At 38.3% G+C, this 20,450-nt stretch overlaps 1 protein-coding gene across 3 annotated transcripts in view; it reads left to right on the top strand.

Annotated features, from left to right (window-relative positions):
- Window positions 1-20,450, top strand: part of LOC139952315 (uncharacterized) — a 70,611-nt gene that overhangs the window by 16,068 nt on the left and 34,093 nt on the right. For 2 of the 3 annotated variants that reach the window (XM_071951414.1, XM_071951415.1), the window contains exon 3: window positions 20,048-20,133. The exons of the other annotated variant lie outside the window; for it this stretch is intronic. The gene's annotated coding sequence lies outside the window, so the exon portion shown is untranslated. The remainder of the gene's footprint in view (window positions 1-20,047; window positions 20,134-20,450) is intronic. 3 annotated transcript variants of the gene reach the window in all.

Genomic DNA, 20,450 nt, shown 5'->3' on the forward strand with positions numbered 1-20,450 from the left:
CTATATAAAAAATAAATAAAAAATGAATTAGGAAAAGAAAAAAAAAAACTGTCGTTGAAGATAACGGAAATACCCGTAGCCAAAGCCTCAGGATTCAAACCCAGCTCGAGTTTATATTAAATGAAATACAAGATCTTCCTCATCGCCAAAAAAAAAATCAAATAAAAAATGGTAGAATAACTTCCGTCACTACAAGTTTATTTTCATTGTTAATCAATACGATAGGTAGCAGTATCCCATTATACTTCCTTGCGTTGTGGCATTGCCGTTAACCATCCCAAAATGGCAGTCATATATTCCGTGACAGATTCCTCATTAAAATAGATCGAATAACAAATCATTTTCTTGGCACGAACATTCATACTCTTTTACAATCTGTAGCCGGTGATTTGATACTCAATACCCCCAGTGACGTTGATGCCTGATGTAACAGGTTCTAATTAAAAGTATCGTGTGACCGAAACTCCGTCAATTTTTTACTTAATCGTTACAATTTATTGTAATATAGTCTGAGGAAAAGCTATACATCGTATAACGCTTTCTGGGTCATGCAACCCCCAAGTTCCACCTCGGCTGCAAATAAAGGTCGGAAATAACAAAAAAACATGATTAATATGCGCATTCATAAAATGGCCTAATCGTTAACAAATATTGAAGTTTCTTCTGAATTGTGCCTCCCGGATTATCTTCCGTTAATTTGTATTCGTTTCCCTAGCGAGCAGTAACCATGAGCGGTTTTACGACCATATCGAATCGTAGATCCAATTTCCTCCTCATCGAATACTAACAACTTTCGTAAAGATGCCTTAATACTTTGACACATTTTTAAATTGAGTTTTCGACAGAAGTGCGACTCGATGTAATCGATTATTTTGTAACCGAGACCCGGGTTTCGCTTTCTATAAGTAATCGATACATGCGTGTTGCGTTGTTGTGATAGCCTCTGCACTTTTAAGTAAACGAAACGAGAAGGAACTTAATCCATGATTTTTTCGATGATAAATAACTCAATCATGTAACACAAACACATGCCGCAGATGGAAGTGAAATAAAACAGACCTACAAGTTTATACCCTCCAAAGGAGATAAACCAATGATCAAAAAGCATTTCAACATTGACCAATGAAATAATATCAATTTGTATGTAACTTTATTGACTTTTTTTTAATTGACAACATGTTACAGACGTAATTAGACCAGACGAGTACGGAAATTATGGGAGATTTTTTTTTTTTTTTTTTTTTTTCCCACAAACATTGCGGAAAACAAAATGTTTATTTTTACGTCATCGTTTATAACTTGGTGTAATGCACACTTGTGGCAGGTTTCATAACAAAAGCATCCCTTAAACTTTGACAAACATGGGAAACGTCACGTGCTTGTTAAGGCAGCTATTTTCTTCAACACGCAGTGCATTGTATAAAATATTACGCGTTAATGTGCGTTCGAGTTGGCGTATTCCGCCCTTTCTACCTCCGGGACCCCGGTTCGAATCTCTCTCAACGGGGTCACTATCTGGATTAGGTTTTCCAGTCCTTGGGTGGATTTCACAAAGAGTTAGGACTAGTCTTATCTCGAGTTAGGACCAGTTACTCGTCCTAACTTAGGACTATCCATGCAGTTTGTATATCTCTTAGGACTAGTCATAAGTTAGGACTAGTCCTAGTCCTTAGTTAGGACTAGTCCTAACTCTTTGTGAAATCGACCCCTTATCTGATAGCGTGGGTTTCCCCTAGAATCAGTCGCTGGGATTTTGCTCGCACATCTAAAACTGAAACTTGTTTCCCGGTCCTCTCTTCATGTGAGCCTTGGTGATTAAATTCGCTTTTCTCAGCTTCAAAACACGCATTGATTGTTACATTGTGGCCCAACTGTTTGCGCCAATGCAATATATCATGCAACCTAACCCCTTTTGTGCAAATGTTCCGTTGTATCGGTAAACTTGTTTCAAAATGCAAAGTAAACTAAGAGCGAAACCAAAAACGAAATTCGAAACCGTCAAGGCGACAGTAACGGTAAATAACGAGAACATTCATTACCGACAAACTCACATGTACGGAACATAAAATGTTCTGTCTCCGTATGAAATAGCCTTTTATACATGATATTTAGATGCATGGAAGGATGTAACATAAGCATGTGTCAGTACTTTGTGTAACGTTAGGGTTCAGCTCGTGCTGTAAAACTTATGTTTCGTATATAGTAACTGTGTACACAACGGGATACAGCAGTTGTTAATGTTAAGACATACTTTAAAGGCAGTGGACACTATTGGTAATTACTCAAAATAATTATTAGCATAAAACCTTACTTGGTATCGAGTAATAGAGAGAGGTTGGTAGTATAAAACATTGTGAGAAATGGCCCCCTCTGAAGTGGAGTAGTTTTCGAGAAAGAAGTAATTTTCCACGAATTTGATTTTGAGACCTCAAGTTTAGAATTTGAGGTCTCGAAATCAAGCATCTGAAAGCACACAACTTCGTGTGACCAGGGTGTTTTTTCTTTCATTATTAACTCGAAACTTGGACGACCGATTGAGCTCAAACTTTCACAGGTTTGTTGTTAAATGTATATGTTGAGATACACCAAGTGAGAAGACTGGTCTTTGACAGTTACCTATAGTGTCCACGGTCTTTAAATTCGCTTTTCTCAGCTTCAAAACACGCATCGATTATTACATTGTGGCCCAACTGTTTGCGCCAGGGCAATATATCATGCAACCTAACCCCTTTTGTGCAAATGTTCCGTTGTATCTAAACTTGATTCAAAATGCAAAGTAAACTAAGAGCGAAACGCAAAACGAAATACGAAACCGTCAAGGCGACAGTAACGGTAAATAACGAGAACATTCATTACCAACAAACTCACATGTATACGGAGCATAAAATGTTCCGTCTCCGTATGAAATAGCCTTTTATACATGACATTAAGACGCTTAAAAGGATGTAACATAAGCATGTGCCAGTACTTTGTGTAATGTTAAAGTTCAGCTCATCGTGTAAAACTTATTTTTCGTATATAGTAACTGTGTACACAACAGGATACAGCAGTTGTTAGTGTTGAGGCATACTTTAAAGGAGTTTGACACTTTCTTTTGCAAGAGTTTGCTATGATGTTGTTACGGTTTGTCATTGCCGAACAATTTAGCATTGAATTCAAGCTATTGTGGTTAAGTCATCGGCTGATGTGGGTTCGACTCCCCGTCATGACACTTGTTTCCTCGAGCGAGATAGATACCTAACATAATACTAAACGATGCTTATCTTTACCCCGGCAGGGGTTGATAACGCGTTCGTTTGAAAAGGCCTTTGGAGCGCCCCTGCAGCCCAGGGGTGGATTTCACAAAAAGTTAGGACTAGTCTTATCTCGAGTTAGGACCAGTTACTCGTCCTAACTTAGGACTAGCCATGCAATTTGTATATCTCCTAGGACTAGTCCTAAGTTAGGACTAGTCCTAACTCTTTGTGAAATCGACCCCAGGGCTGTATAAATCTCCAGGTAGATGAGAAAGAAACAAACAATTGGTTTGCCAAAATAACCAGGTCACCAAGTAGCTAAGAACTAGTTACTAACTATTACCACTGTCTCCCGAATTAAGAAAATCCTAATTTCGGTAAAGATTTCTTCCAAACTCAAAAAAATTCTCATCCACGGTAGTAGAGATACCAGACAAGTTCTCAAAAGAGCGTAACCAGCAGAGCATATGTACACATGGTATTACCGCACACCAAGTACTTTAATATCACACCATGCAATACCTCAAATTCCATATAACTAGCATTATCATTATGCCCTATCTGCAAACATAAACAATTAAAAGTACAATGGATTGAACCCGTAGTTTTTGACACAGTCTGTTTTAGAGCCGCGGTATCAACTTTCCTCTGTAAGTTGTGTCAACCATCTTGAACGGGAACGCTGATTCGGATAACCACTGAATTTGAGCAGGTAATCCGAGTCGTAAATCCCGTCGCGATGAGACCCTGGGGCGCCTCATCTTCCGTGATTGAGATGACGCCAGTATCTTTTATGAGATGTCTAATAAGGGGAAAGGGGTTCGATTGCCTACGTTGCACCTGCAGGTTCAACAACATGCACCTGCACGCAGTACATACACGCCACGAGGCACCCCATCAAGTTCTGACAAAGATATTATAATACACTGCGGCCCAGTGCCTTTAAAAATTACACCGATCCATCATTTACTAACCAGGAGATTTAAAAGCACTGGACATTAGTGGTTATTACCCAAAATAATTGTTAGCATAACAAGTTTACTTGGTAACGAGCAATGGAGACCTGTTGATAAAACATTGTGAGAAACGGCTCCCTCTGAAGTTACATAGTTTTTGAGAAAGAGGTTATGTCTCACTCAAATATTAAAAGACTTCAGGCCTGAAGTCTTTTAGTAGGCATCTGAAAGCACACAAAGTAATGCAACAAGGGTTTTTTTTTTTTTTCAATATTCGATGAGCAATTGGAAAAAACAATCACAGATTTGTTTTTTTTATGCATTCTCTGTTGGGATATACCAAGCAAGAACACTGGTATTTGGCAATTAACAATTTCAAGTGTCTTTAAAGACAATGGACACTATTGGTAATTGTCAAAGACCAGTCTTCTCACATGGTGTATCTCAACATATACATAAAATAACAAACCTGTGAAAATTTGAGCTCAATTGGTCGTCGAAGTTGCGAAATATGAATGAAATAAAAAACACTCTTGTCACACGACGTTGTGTAATTTCAGATACTTGATTTCGAGACCTCAAACTGTAAACTTGAGGTCTCGAAATCAAATTCTTGCAAAATTACTCCTTTCCCGAAAACTACGTCACTTCAGAGGGAGCCGTTTCTCACAATGTTTTATATTATCAACCTCTCCCCATTACTCGTTACCAAGTGAGGTTTTATGCTGACAATTATTTTGAGTAACAACCAATAGTGTCCACTGCCTTTAAGAGGTCCTCGATTTGATCAACAGCTGTAACTTTAATTAACAATTACACCTGTTTTTAAACGGTTTTTGATACATCATATTGAACCAACTTTACATGAAATGTAGACGGTGTTCATTGATTGGTTTATAAGTGTATTGAGATCCACCTGGTGTACGTGCAGTCCACTTGGGCGATTATTATAGATTTCAAACAAGAATCCATGGTTAATGAAGTGTGCTGTTATAATGCATTGGGTTACCATACACTACTTACTGACTAGGAGGATGACATAGCAAAAGCGAGTACGCCCTCAATTATTATAATAATAATTATAGTGGCTTTTCATATAGCGCACGTATCCGTCACTCGGTGACGCTCAACAAGGCGCTTTAAAGATGCTATGTCAGATTTTTGGCTCCAAACATTAAAAAATAGATATTTTTTTGAGTGAATAGTATTTCCAAAAGTATCACCCGTTCTAACGAAAAAAAGGTTGACTTTTACTTTTAATGGTCAGGAACTATGACAACAATTTAAAACGTTTCTTATAAAACACATAAGAATTGGTCACGTGATATATTGTCGGGATCCCGACAAAAACTAATTTTGAGCACTTTATTTTACTGCTACTAATAATTGCCGGACTTTTTCGAGCAATGGCTCAAATGAAAGCTTGTAACTTTCTCGACCCCATCAAAATACCTATTGAATTTTTTAATTCAACATTTTGGGGGTCAAATCGGCCACAAATCTGACATAGCATCTTTAACATATACAGTGTATAAGTGCAAGGTATACTTTGTGAATAAACATATTGCTTAGCAGATACAAACAATTTCAGAAACAGGTCATTTTGCTCAGCAATATGTTTAACTCCGGTACTCAGACAGAAACAACTCTGTGTTTTAATCATTTGTATTTGGCACATCGGCCGGATGCCGAAATATGGCGTGGAATGGACACTGAGCAATCAGGTTATTTGCACACCCTGAGTATACATTACATACACGACGCAGCCTGTATTTAAATAGTACGTTGTGTGCAGTTTGATACTGTTTGCGAACTGTCTGAAGTTTAAGGATGTATATATAGTGTTACAACAACTGATACAATTGCAAAACGTTCTTACTTTGTCCTCATTGGTTGTACTTAAAGGGACCGCCGTCTTTAGATTGTTTTTTGATAATGGATCACTGGTACAAAAAGACAGCTACCTGTCTTTGGAATTGTAAAACTACTATTTTCATTCACCAAGTCCGTGGAACTCGAATCAGTCACACGTTTGCAAGGAGACACCCACATTAAATATAAATAGAATATTTACAAAAAATAACAACAGTTATTTCAAGTGCGTGACACTGCCACTTCGGGACGATCTTCCCCCTCCCCTAACTTAATGACGTCATTGATAACCTGATTACCCATTCGCTGGTTGATTTCTACCTAGTTTGTTATTGGTAAAACTTCCCGCGTGTTTGTGTGTCTCTTCAAAATGACGGGGTGGCTTCGGGCGTTGGACCAGCGGAGCGTAAATTCAACATTTACCCCGTGGGTATCTTCGTCAATGTTGCTAGTCCGGAACGTATGGAATGGACTAAGTCCCGTCTTGACTGACACCAAGCTGCCGGACTGTAGTTGCGATTCTCCCCGGTGTCGAGGAGGTGTTTGTTTTGTCAGGGTGTCTATATACCCGGACATTTGACGGATTGATTGCAATTTTGAGTCTCTGACCAAATTTCCCAAAGCAAATGTTACTAGTGTTTATCATTGAAAGATGAAAGATATACGGTTTACGTGCGTGCCTTCGCTACGTTATTTAATTTGCTATTTTCAATTCCTTGGGTTCTGGATTTCTCTGGCGGCATTTCCAGTGGAAATGATATGCTTCAGCACAGTTTATTATCCTCTATAAATTAGGTTGTATAATAAACATTAATGTAAGATTCTGAATTATGTTTATTTTGAGAAGGATCAAATTGTGCGAAAAGGAATGTTCCGCAAAAACGAATATTTATCAAACTGTTGTTTGCGGAGAAGAAGAAACAATGCATATTTTGTTCTCCATTTGTTTTTGTTTTATTCAACTCGGTGGTCCATTCAGTGAAAACCACTGGTCTCCCGTGGGTCCCAGCTTGTTTAAAAATACAATGCAATCGGTTAAAAAAAAAAAGGGTAAACTTTCTGCGAGTTGAGCAACACGACCCCTCTTTCGCGTAAGTCCTTTTGACGCATGATGATTTCCAATAATAAAATGTAAACTAACATCCCACCTGCAACTGTAGATTATGCTAATTCATATAAGCTGTCCCCATCTTTCTCTCGCTCGGTTGTCGTCTGTGTCTATTTTGTCACACCGCGAAAACGTGACGCAAATAATCTCCATTTTTAACAGGAGAGATTACCTTCGTTTGATCGCGTTATGAAGTCGCACATGTCGAGTTATTGAAATGTGTTATTCATGAAGTTTGGGGTAGACTGACGATTTGATAAGATATTGTTTGACCATCTAGGGAGAATTACAGACCTGGTTGAGTATTGGGAACTGATGGCCGAGTAATATATCGAGTTAGAAAATGTGCTTCAGTGGTTTGCAAAGATGATGTTTATCGGACGAATGGATTGTTGTTTCCACGAGGAAGGTTTTAGACTTACGTGTTTATTGTTTTTACATCTAGATTTGAGGAGAAGTGTCCAAACAATTTGTCAAAATGCAGCCTTGTTATTCAGTCGGTGACGTTCGTGTAAAATTACTTTGTACCTTCCACGCTCATCATTAGGATATGGTGAATAATGTTGAATGTATAATTTGCAACCTAAAGGAACACGTTGCCTTGGAACACGTTGCCTTGGAACGGTCGAGTTGGTCTTTGAAAAGCATTTTAAAATCGTTTGTTATGAAATGCAAATGGTTAGATAGATAATTCAAAAGTAGAATATAATGATTCACACAAACATGTCTCGAAACTTTACGTTTTTCCTTTTATGTTAAGAACAAACACGGTCGGCCATTTTGTGGAGTTAAAGGAACACGTTGCCTTGGATCGGTCGAGTTGGTCTTTAAAAAGCGTTTGTAACCGTTTTTTATAAAGTGGAGTTAAAGGAACACGTTGCCTTGGATCGGTCGAGTTGGTCTTTAAAAAGCGTTTGTAACCGTTTTTTATAAAATGCATATGGGTAGAAAGATGTTGTAAAAGTAGAATACAATGATCCACACAAACATGCCTCGAAATTGCGTGGTTTTCCTCTTACCTCGTCGACTAACACGTCGGCCATTTATGGGGGTCAAAATTTTGACTCCCATAAATGGCCGACCATGTTAGTTCGCACAGTAGAAGGAAAACCACGCAATTTCGAGGCAAACTTGTGTGGATCATTGTATTCTACTTTAAAACATCTTTCCAACCATATGCATTTTATAAAAAACGGTTACAAACGCTTTTGCTTTGACCAACTCGTCCGATCCAAGGCAACGTGTTCCTTTAAACTTTTGCTTCCATAAAATGGCCGACCGTGTTAGTTTGCGACGTAAAAGGAAAACCGTGCAATTGCGAGTGATACTTGTGTGAATCATTATATTCTACTTTTAAATTATCTATCTAACCATTTGCATTCCATAACAAACGGTTACAAACGCATTCCAAAGACCAACTCGTCGATCCAACGCAACGTGTTCCTGTAAAGGGAAGTCACCGTTTGGTAACCACTCCTGACATTAAAATCGATAAAAACTTACTTGGTTAGAAGTTTTATAAGAATAATTTTATTATTTTATATTTGTTATGATAATTGATATCGGGTTTTATCCCACACAATTTGAAGTTGAGAATCGTTCCTGTCGGAAACGTTTCTCAGGATGGGTGTTCCAATTACAATTAATCGCATCACCGCTCTGTGTTTTCGACGATATCTAAAAAACGTGACCACCTTTTGAGGTGAAATAAGTCCAGATTCCCAAACTTGGGTTTTTGCAATTGGTGACCCCCCCCCCCCCTCCACCGCCTCCAAGTGTTCTATATCAGACTCTTAAGCATAAGGCCGAGCATATGTATCGACGTAATAAGAGCCGTTACCCAATGTCCTCATTCGGATGTAGCCATGCGTCTTAAAAGATGCCAAGATAATCGTCTTACAGCCGATAATGGTCTCTCTTAAGTACATGGTAAGACTTGTACAATTCATCCATGCTTGTACTAATACCAATGTAAGTCGGTGAAGATTTGAACATCAACACGTAGCTCTAGGGATTCGAGGGATGCGTGGTGTTGCAAGGGGGACCTTTTACTTGTATTTATACGAAGATGCCACTAAATGGGCTGCGTATCGAAACAACAGAAAAAGGTCGTTCCCTCGTGTATATGACAGTAAAGTTAGTTTGAAATTTGAGATTGGACATTCACATTATGTTTGCACAGTGAATATCGATGCCTCCGTATGCAATAGGTGGGATGAATGTTTGCATATTAATTTCCAAAACGAGTTGTCAAGTCTCCCTCGATCTATACCAGAGAGAAAAGAGCGGGTGTTTGGGGGTTGTCTCGATCTTGCATCTGGCAGGGCTAGCTACAGATTGTGGCGAAGTATTCTGTAAACCCCGTTAAGGTGCTATGTAAATGGATCTCATCGATCAAAACAATTTGACTACCTTTGGTCAAACTAATGGAGACAACTCTTGTTAACAAACGCTGCGTACAATTCGTAGTGTATTGTTATTTATATATTTGAGGAAACATCGGGAAAGGAGGAGTTTTTATTTTTATTTTTTACAGTTAATAACATACATTTAAATTGTCATGGTCAAGGCAAAAGTTTATTAAATAACTACCATATTATATCCAATACAACATTAGAAAAAACATACAAAATGCAAAATAAAATAAGTGAAAGTGGTGGGATTAATTTCTACCATACATAATAAAAAATATAAAAAGAGCCACTAACTACGCAAAACAAGATGATTACATTAAACAGAAGGAAAAAAACATAAACAACTAAAAATTCGGCAGTTAAAAATGTTCTCCCCTGCTGGATCTGAAAACATGAAAAGAGATGAGACCCTGCTTTCAGGAGCAAGATTAGAAAACTTGTCTAGGTCCCTAAGACCTCCCCAAGACCTGCTCACCTGCAACTATATCTGCGATAATCATGAATAGTGCACTTATTTTAGTCTTGTTCTGCCCCATTTCTACTCATATGTTTATAGATCCCGAACCCACAGAACCCTGAAGGCGTGTCAGACTTGGCCTAGTTTGTGTGATTAGCTCAGAAACTGACGGCTTGTATACTGTCATGTTTACTTAATACCCAGTTGCCATTATAATCAGGACAACATTTCCAATATATATGGAAAGCCAATCATTTGATGGTTGTTAAATAAGTCCTCTAAAATCATGAAAACAATACACACAAACAGCAAACAAATAGCAGGCAGAACATAACAGGACAATTGAACATAATTTTTTTTTTTAATCTGTGCAAAATTAATTCAAGATTGCCCAAACAAGGCTTAAAGCGACTACATACACTGGATTGACACGTTTGGTAATTACTGAATTTTTTTTATAAGCATAAAAAACATACTTGGTAACGAGCAAGAGGGAGCTGTTGATAATAATTATAAAACATTGTGTCTTGAGGAACGACTCCCTGTAAGTTACTGTAAGTATTTTAATCTTTTCAAATTAATCTGACAATGACTTCAGACTTGAGGCTTTTTTTTTCAAATGTGATGACAAAAGGAACAATTTTTCCCCAGGGTTGTTATGTTTATATATGTTTGGATACACCTAGTGAAAATACTTGTCTTTTGCAATACCAAAACGTGACCAGTGCCTTTAAAAACAGAACATCTTCCTGTACTTTCCATAAACCTATCTTTTCTCCAGGTAATTCATATTACAAAGTGGTGATTCTCGGTGAAGGTTGGTGAAGTTATAAGCTCCTGTATCCCCACGTTAAGCCTAGGCGATTGAGAATAATTCAAAATTGGAAAATTGTGCAGCGGTTTGGAACAGAATACGAGCATGCCCTCTTATCGTTAATACCAGTCAATTATATTTGTCACGTGCAGGCACAAGACCCGGGATTATTGTTAGTCGTGTTCACTGTATAAGTGGCGTAGCAAAACATGTTCGTTCGGGAAGGAGGTTGGGGTGGGTGGGGTAGAACCTAACTGAGGGTGGGCGTGTGGGGTTGGGGGTTCTAAATATAGGTGCATGCTTTATGTGAAACAGAAACACCAGAGTTACTCCCCAATTCTTCCACGGCATGTGTTCGTGTACGTTACGGTGTGTAAGTGCAATACGCCACTATCCGTCCTAGTTCGTAGGACCTAAGGGCGTAATATCCCATCCTAACATTTTACGAAGCATTTGAACACCATTAGAGTGGACCAGCAGAGTCCTTTGCTCTTATAACCACTTGCTCATACAACTATAAACTTTTGCTTGAATCGTCAATCATGGGAAATGTAAAACTTGGGAATTGGGATTCCGGTTAAAGTGGTCTTATTTTAGGAATATTTACTTCTAGTGAAAGAAAAGTGAGGAACCAATTATATAGAAAGCACGTGTGAAAAATATTGGTTAATCTAATTCACAGAGCGAACAATAATAGTTTCAATAGAGAAACTGTTTACTCCGAGGTGTTTTGATTCTTTGAAAAAAAGAGGTCAAATATTATAATACGAGCATTTAAATTAGTGTTATAAGCAGGATGATTTGCAACTATTGCCACTGTTGCTGATGTTCTTGTTTTTAAGCGTATACGAAATTCATCACGATGACATGTGCATTAACTTCTCTAGAGCATTTGATGTTTGTTCAATGTAAAATCCTATTAATCTGTCTATTTAGAATCGTCCACTTTCATCAGGAGACTTGATGAAGTTAAAGTTTAAGTCTTATCTGTAAGGACTGATAGTGGAAATAATGATGTCATACACAGACATATACACAGACAGACATCAGCGCATATTATTCTAATCGAATAGTCACAATGTATACTGACATGAAGTACCCATGACATCTCCGAAACACGTCTTCAATCTTCCGCTGTCGGGCCTCACTCCACAGTCCATCTTAACCCCTTAAAGGAACACGTTGCCTTGGATCGGTCGAGTTGGTCTTTGAAAAGCCTTTGTAACCGTTTTTCATAAAATGCATATGGGTAGAAAGCTGTTGTAAAAGTAGAATACAATGATCCACACAAACATGCCTCGAAATTGCGTGGTTTTCCTTTTACCTCGTCGACTAAACACGTCGGCCATTTATGGGGGTCAAAATTTTGACCCCCATAAATGGCCGACCATGTTAGTTCGCACAGTAGAAGGAAAACCACGCAATTTTGAGGCAAACTTGTGTGGATCATTGTATTCTACTTTTAAAACATCTTTCCAACCATATGCATTTTATAAAAAACGGTTACAAACGCTTTTGTTTTGACCAACTCGTCCGATCCAAGGCAACGTGTTCCTTTAATATCAACACTTGACAACATCTCTAGATTGTCGTCAAGTGACTGGTTTAGCAATTCATACTTACGGGTCTATGTATAAACCTTTACAACAGAGTATTAAGTAAATACAAATCAAGATAGAACGTCGGTCCGATTTTCTCGCTTTAAAAAACCTTAACATCTGATTAGCAAATCGTATTCAACAGCCATATGCCATATAAAGGTTCGATATATTTTACGGGACGGCCCCCTGGAAAAAGAAATGTGCAAATTGGATGGATAGGATTTGATGGATTCCCGAGGACGGCAATGAGTGTGATGCCCTGTAAACCAGTTGTAGAACAAGCTTAAAGGTACTGGAAACTATTGATAATTACTCAAAATAATTGTTATGCATACAAAACTTACTTGGTAACGAGCAATGGAGAACTGTTGATAGTATACAACATTGTGGGAAACGGCTCCCTCTTAAGTAACGTAGTTCACTAGAAAGTCTCAGTAAAATAACTATTTGAATTTTATTTCGAGACCGCAGGATTTGATTTTGAGGTCTCGAATTCAAGCTTCTGAAAGCATACAACTTCGTGTGACAATGGCGTTTTTCTTATATTATTATTTCGCAACTTCGACGACCAAAGGGTTCAAATTTTCACGGGTTTGTTATTTTGTGCATGTTGAGATACACCAAGTGAGAAGACTGGTCTGTAACAATTACCAATAGTGGCCAGTGTCTTTAAGTCTCCAATGCTCACCTCGGTGTATTACAGAGAAGTTGGTTGCTGTCAGCATCTGTTAATCCTGTGGCGGTCAGTTCGCTCGGTTTTTTAAGTCGATTAGCTGCATTCGCATCAACTGATTAGTCGAGGTTGTAAGATCTATTACCCGGTACTCGTTTGATTGGATTACTTTTATAAACACAATCCTCATGAAATCGAATCGAAGTGGTTAATCTGATTTATACTAGTCTAAATTATACTAGATTTGTATAGGATAATTCTTGATGAAGGACGGTTCAACCCTTTTCTAAGTTAGTTATCGATGCTTGCTGGTCTATTTTGAAATAAATGTAGGCTCGGTTTCCGTATGCTTTTTGAGAATGTACCGAACTTTCTGGCAAAAGTAAAAAAAAAAAAAAACAGTTTTTACATATATAGTATTATATAGTTTTTGGGGTAAAGCAAATATACATTGACACCAATGGCTTCACCGTAATAGCCTGAGTTTTACAATAATGCCCCTGCGTCGACACACATTTAGTAATATACCGCAATGCACCGTGGAAAACAAACAATAGTCGCGACTAGTGTGGAAGTCGCGACTAATAATATTTGTAGCGTGACTAACCGAGTAGTACATTTCACAGTCACAATTAAGGCCCTAATCACAAAATACTCAATTATCAACGTAAAATGACGCTTCGTCAAGATTTCAAACAGTATCAACCGCACGTGTTCGTAGAGATCAAGCTGTTTAAATTAAAGGAACACGTTGCCTTTGGATCGGTCGAGTTGGTCTTTGAAAAGCGTTCTGTAACCGTTTTTTATAAAATGCACATGGTTGGAAAGATATTATAAAAGTAGAATATACTTATCTACACAAATATGCCTCGAAATTGCGTGGTTTTCTTTTTACCTCGTCGACTAACGCGGTCGGCCATTTATGGGAGTCAAAATTGTGATAGTTTGCGACGTAAAAGGAAAACCGTGCAATTTTGTGTGTTACTTGTGTGGATCAGAATATTCTACTTTTAAAACATCTTTCTAACCATATGCATTTCATAACAAACGGTTTCAAACGCTTTTAATAGACCAACTCGTCCGATCCAAGGCAACGTGTTCCTTTAAGAGCCTATACCTCTTCTTGTATGTTGTTTTTGTATATCCCATCTGCTCAACTTGCACGTAAATAAAAAAAAGTTCCAACAAGTACTTCGAGACCCGAGTTCACCGCTTAATCGTAACGTTGGCGGTTACAAGAGTACGGTTTGCAACACACAACGCGCAGTTCATAACGGAAGCTTTCAATTTAGCATTGCCTTTACCAGGACACACACAGACCTGCTAGCTCATTCAAAAACCAAAGCTGCAACCCTTTGCACTTCTAAGTAAACTTATCCATATTGGATTTGAGAGTTCTTTTCTCAGCGAGGTCGCCATACACTTACACGCAGGGCATTGCACTGAATGTGGACATGTATATATGTAAATGTTGTCTACTTGAAGTATTGTTGCACACAAGCCAACATATTAGACAAATACAGCTCTCCCGACGTTGCATAAACCGACGAATCCAATCAAAATGACATTTTTACGTTATTAAAGGGAACGTTTGCCGCTCGTTTTTTGGAACCGTTTGATTGTTTTATTCCTATTTAAAGTTGCTGATACAATGAAACTAACCAGTGAAATCTTAATTTCAAAAGGTCGAATAGTGATTTTTAATTATCACCAAAAAAGTCCGGACCTGTTAGGTTGGAAAGAACAAGATACCCCGAAGTTGTGTGCTTTACACTTTATTTCGTGAACTAACACGGTATAAACTGTTTGTTTTCGAAATACAAGAAACCAAACAATTTCGAGGGATATTTGTGTGGAACACTATAATATTCCGAAATACTTTTTAGCCATATTTATTTCCTAGGAAATTTCAAGGAAGAAATTTCCTGCTTAGGATTTGTTTGTTTATGCTTAGCAGCTCTATGAAATTGGGCCCTACTCTTTAGTAAGCAGCAGGTTTTGTGATTTTGCGGATGTCAAAGAGTCGTAATGTTGTTTTCTGACTTTGTTGTGCCCTCCATTCACTTGTGTTTGCTTGGTTGTCTTTTGTGGACGTGTGCAACCGTGTTTTTGATCAATTCGTGCCAATAACGTTCGCCCTTGATTTTCGTATCTACTTTTTGTACTTTATACTGAGTTCAATGAAATCAGGCCCCCTTGTTTTTTTTAGTGTGACCTCTAATTCGGTAATGGTATAATCATATTGCCACGCGAGTGCACACGAATGTTTGAGGCGAAATCGAAAAAGAACATTCACCCAATTATTCTTCAATCCATTTATTATAGGCGTTGGTTGCTCAGCGCAGTGATAGATATGATAATAATGTTGGCAATGCATTTGAAAAGAAAAGAGTCTTTCTGCTAGGCCCCTATTTTCCGTACTTATTTCGGGTTTTGATGACCATTCATCGTCGGGTAGTCTCAGATTGACTTTCATCAGAAGTTAATGTTTGACCTCTTACCAGATCACGTTTACCACGCCGTTATCACACTAGTAAACAATTACTAACCGTTCAGTTTCCCCTAGTGATGTTTTACTTGCTATAATAAGTTGACCACTCTTTCGAGATTGAAGTTTGTGATCATCTTAGCTAACGACCAGTCCGAGCAACATCAATTTACCATGACCATTTTAATTTTGCAACTTAGCTAAGTGCTTTTCTTGTATCTACTCTGTTACTGCTTGACCCCAGTGACAATGGTGTTTTCCAGCTGGTTGGTAATGCTAATGCGGACGTGACAGTAGAGTTCACCTTTTGCTATTCCTCTTATAATTATACTATCTGGTTTACAGTTCACCGGTGGGTTCACGATGTAGGCCTCTTTTAAAGTGCTGCAAGTGCAATGATGTTTTCCAGCTGGTTAGTAATGCTGATGCGGACGTAACAGTAGAGTTCACATTTGGCTAGTACAATTATCTATATCTGGTGTAATTGATCGGTTCATTCCCGAGGCAGGTCTATCGGGTGTCGCAAGTGGCAATGTCTTTTTCCAGCTGGTTTTTAATGCTAATGCGGACGTAATAGTAAAGTTCACCGGTGGCTATTGCAATTCTTCATTTCTTTAGTCATAGAACAGGCCTCTCCTCTCTCCCTTGAGTGAACGTACGAATGTCGTAAACCTGCGTCGTCTATTATCGATGCTGACGCAGAGGAAGACGATTGTTTGTAGTTGCCCGCCAAATTTACCTAATGTGTGATAGAGTGGTTATGAGCAACCTACATTGTGTACATAACGAAAGTGTTTGTAGTTTGTCTGTCTAGACTGTCTTCTACGTGCCTTTGTTTAATCTGACAGCTCCATACTGTCTTAATTTAAGTCTGTGTGGATTAACTCCTTTCCCTCCATCTTCTGTGCTTAAATACTTTGCGTAGGCTTATCTATGCACAATTTTCATATTCGTGATATATAAATAAATAAAAAGTAGTATTAATAATATTGACTTAATTTGTCCCATTTTCTCTTGTTTTAAAGCCATTGGACTCTTTCGGTACAAAAAAAAAAGTTCACAGATTTACAAATAACTTACAGGGTTTACAGAAGGTAGTGGTGAAAGACTTCTCTTGAAATATTATTTCAAGAAACGCTCTACTTTTTGAGAAACCAGTAAAGCAATATCAATTCTCGATAGCGAGAATGAGGGATTTATTTTAAACACATGTCATGACACGGCGAAACGCGTGGATACAAGGGTGGGTTTTCCCGTTATTTTCTCCCGACTCCGACGACCGATTGAGCCTAAATTTTCACAGGTTTGTTATTTGATATATGAAGTTGTGATACACGAAGTGTGGGCCTTGGACAATACTGTTTACCGAAGGGGTCCAATGGCTTTAAAGAGCGAAGAGAAAGGGTCCCTTTAATACTTTGTTTTTGAATGTTTCAACTTGCGTGTTCTGAGAGAGCGTCTTCGGGTTGTCTCTTACACGCCATACATTGTAATCTAACCTCTTCCTCATGTGACTCTGACCAGAGAAACACACCCTTCACTGGAAAGAACCAAACATTCTCCACAGTAATTCACTCTCCACTCAATTCAAATTGTTACCAGACGTGTCACACTAAAGTGCTAAAATTGAAAGCTCCAAAGCCCTCCAGACTTTCTGATATTTCAAAATAAACAAGTCGGTTACACACACACAAGAAACAAATAATGTCCCTCTTTTCAACGATTACGACTCTATGAAGCAATAAATAATTCCCAGCGGGTACACGACAATTCAAATTAAATTTATTGAAAGGATAAAAACTATAACATACTGGGCTGGAAAAATACTTCAGGCAGGAAAAACAAATCATGCAAACTGACCGAGTTCTGCCAAATATTGTTTTATGATTCAACATTCCATTCAATTATACCAGAGGCAAACATCTTTAGTTTTGGGGAAAAACACTTTAAAAAGTCGACCGTCTAAAAAGTGCATCCCCTCAAAAACTCGGGCTTTGTCCTATATAAAAATGTTGTTTTAGATCAGCATCTTACATTATTCAAGATTAATGTTATAGTGTGGGCAGTATTCTGACATAGTTTCCAACAAGTGATTTTGTACAAACGGAACAAAATAATTGTTGATAATATTTACGTAACCAAAAATTATTCAATAATTTGTTTGTTAAGTTTAAATTCAGATGGCTTCTAAAAATCATAAAATCCTATGAGGAAGTGAGTTGCATCAATGCATTTTACAAAATTCTTTGTACTATCGAAAGCTGTTGTAGGTTTCTAATCAATAGTTTGATTGCTATTACTTTTAAGAGTTTGTTACCAGGCGTTTGTTTTCCCCTTGAAACAGTATGACCTGACGGAATACCACCTGTGCCATAAATACAATGAGGCATTGAATGGTGAGGTATCAATGTATACTTCTTTTTGCGGTAACACCATGTGTGTATCTACTTGCCAGGTAGAGTTTTGTTCTTTAGAGAACTGTCTTGCTTAATTCTACTACCGCGGAGCAGATGTTTGTCATGAGAAGCTTCATTTGCGCAGGGCGTATAGACAATAGGGACTTTTCGTTTTCGACGACGGATGGTTCTGCGACGGTTGTTCAGCTAAACGTTGTCGTTTTCAGCACAACGAAGATTTATCCCAAGTACTGTCGTAGAAATTGAGGGACGACCGTCCTCAAAGCCGACGCATGCGCAGATGACGCCAAATGTCATCTTTACCGTCGCAAAACCATCCGTCGTCTGAAACGAAAACTCCTTAATAATGTCAGACGGCGAGCTTAGAGCTACACACTGCTTCGTTTGGGTAAAAAAAGTATCTGTGTATTTCATCTCCTTCTTGCGTAGTAGTGACATTAATGATGGGGATGGATAGATCGGCAGATGGCAATGTGATGGACTCATCGTGATATCTTATGATGTGATTAGCATCTCGTACTAACTATAAATATCCGGTTTGTCCCCGGGAGTTTGCGGGGGTGGGTACGTCATGGGAGGAAGCGAGTGGTAAATTACAAATCAGGATACAAGCAAAACTACCAAATCTATGAAGATCAGACTTGGAGCGGTCGGGTTGGTGGTGTAGGTTATGAAGGGGTAGATACGGCGGGTTTGCCTGCTTAGACAATGGAGACCACTTAGACACGGGTTGCTGATTGATACAAAATTCACACCTCGTTGAGTATGAGAAAGCGGCCCGAGTCGTGTATTAGAAAATTTGTAGCAATATTCAGGACTTGCGTATTGTTTGCCCATTACTATATATATATATATATATTGTTTTGCCAGACAGACCGTAAACAAACCTTCAACAAATAAGGTCGCCCAAACCAAATTCACCCATCAAGCTTTAAGGATATTGTCCAGCCTTCAAATAACTCAGTCCCTAAACCTCAAACATGAATGATACATATCGAAGATAAAATTCCATCTACTGTAAGGTTGCCCAAAGCAAATCCACCCATCAAGATTTAAGGATATCATCCAGCCTTCAAATAACTCCCTAACTTCAAACATGGATGATACATATCGAAGAAAAATTCAATCTACTGTATTAGTGTGCTTGCCTTTTTTTTTTTTTTTTCTTTTTTTTTCTTTTCTTTTTTAAATAACATACTTTGACATTTTGCTGCTCAGCCTTTCTTCACAATACAATTTCCAGAAAACCTTGATGTAGTGTGCGAACGACTTGCTTGCATTATGTTCGGCTTACTCCTTAAGTGAAATCTAGAAGCCTGACCTCATAGCGAATAAGAGAAAGACCAGGTTGTTCTCTTTTCAGCCTCGTTTTTGTCATACATTTTACGATGACTTACATTTTGTTACTCTCTAAAAACTCACATACTTTTAGGAATGACGTGTATAAAAAACGGAGAGCTGTTGATAGGATAGTATTAACATTGTGAGAAACGGCTCCCTCTGAACAAAGACTCAATACCTGAATTCTTGTATTGTGCATCCGGAAGCACAGACTTTATTTTGTGCATCAAGGGTGTTTTTTTTTCTTTCATTATTCTCTTGCAACTTCAATGACCATAAGGCCAAAATGTTCACGACACCAAGTGAGAATAGTCTTTGAAAACATTAACACATGTGCTGGACACCTTTAAGTAACATATATACCACAGCCTTGATCCGTACAGAAATGATTAAATTTTTGAATTCAAAACAATCTATTCAACTTTAGCTGCCCAGCCCGCATTATGTATAGCCCACTACAAGACATTATAAATCAGTGAAAAAAACAACAACTGCGTTGTTCATCTTGATGATTTGATTGACACCATCGCCACTCAAGCGTAACAGAGATGACGTTTCTACAATAAAAGCATCTCACATCTTCCCGCTCGAGTGAACATCCACTCTCCCTGCTGGCCACTAAAATCACATCAGTTGTATTTTATTTGTGCATTCCTTCTCGTCCTTGCAGCTCTTCCTGATGAGAGGCATCGTCGCGTGTTGCTCGGGATGGTAACCCCACTCCCCTCGCCCTCAAAAACAGCTTATACAGGAAAGGTATGTGTACATTTAAGCCCTCTAGATTAAAGTAGGGTTGTCATACTCTGGGGATACATTGAAGTAAATCTGCAATTAACACACCCACACACTGTAATAACACGACGTTGAACATGAAGCATAAGTACTCTATAAGCTTCAATTGCTTGTAATAACTCCCACGATTTAAACATAATGCTGAGAACAAATGTCTACCGGATAACACCCTACGGCTTTACAAAAAGTGTAGAATTGCTGCCTATAAATCCATGTTCGTTTTGTGTTTATTCCGGGAATAGTCATCATACCTGATGTAGTTGAAAGTTGTTAGCTTCTTC

This window comes from Asterias amurensis, chromosome 20, assembly GCF_032118995.1.
Source record: "Asterias amurensis chromosome 20, ASM3211899v1".
NCBI classification, from domain to species: domain Eukaryota; kingdom Metazoa; phylum Echinodermata; class Asteroidea; order Forcipulatida; family Asteriidae; genus Asterias; species Asterias amurensis.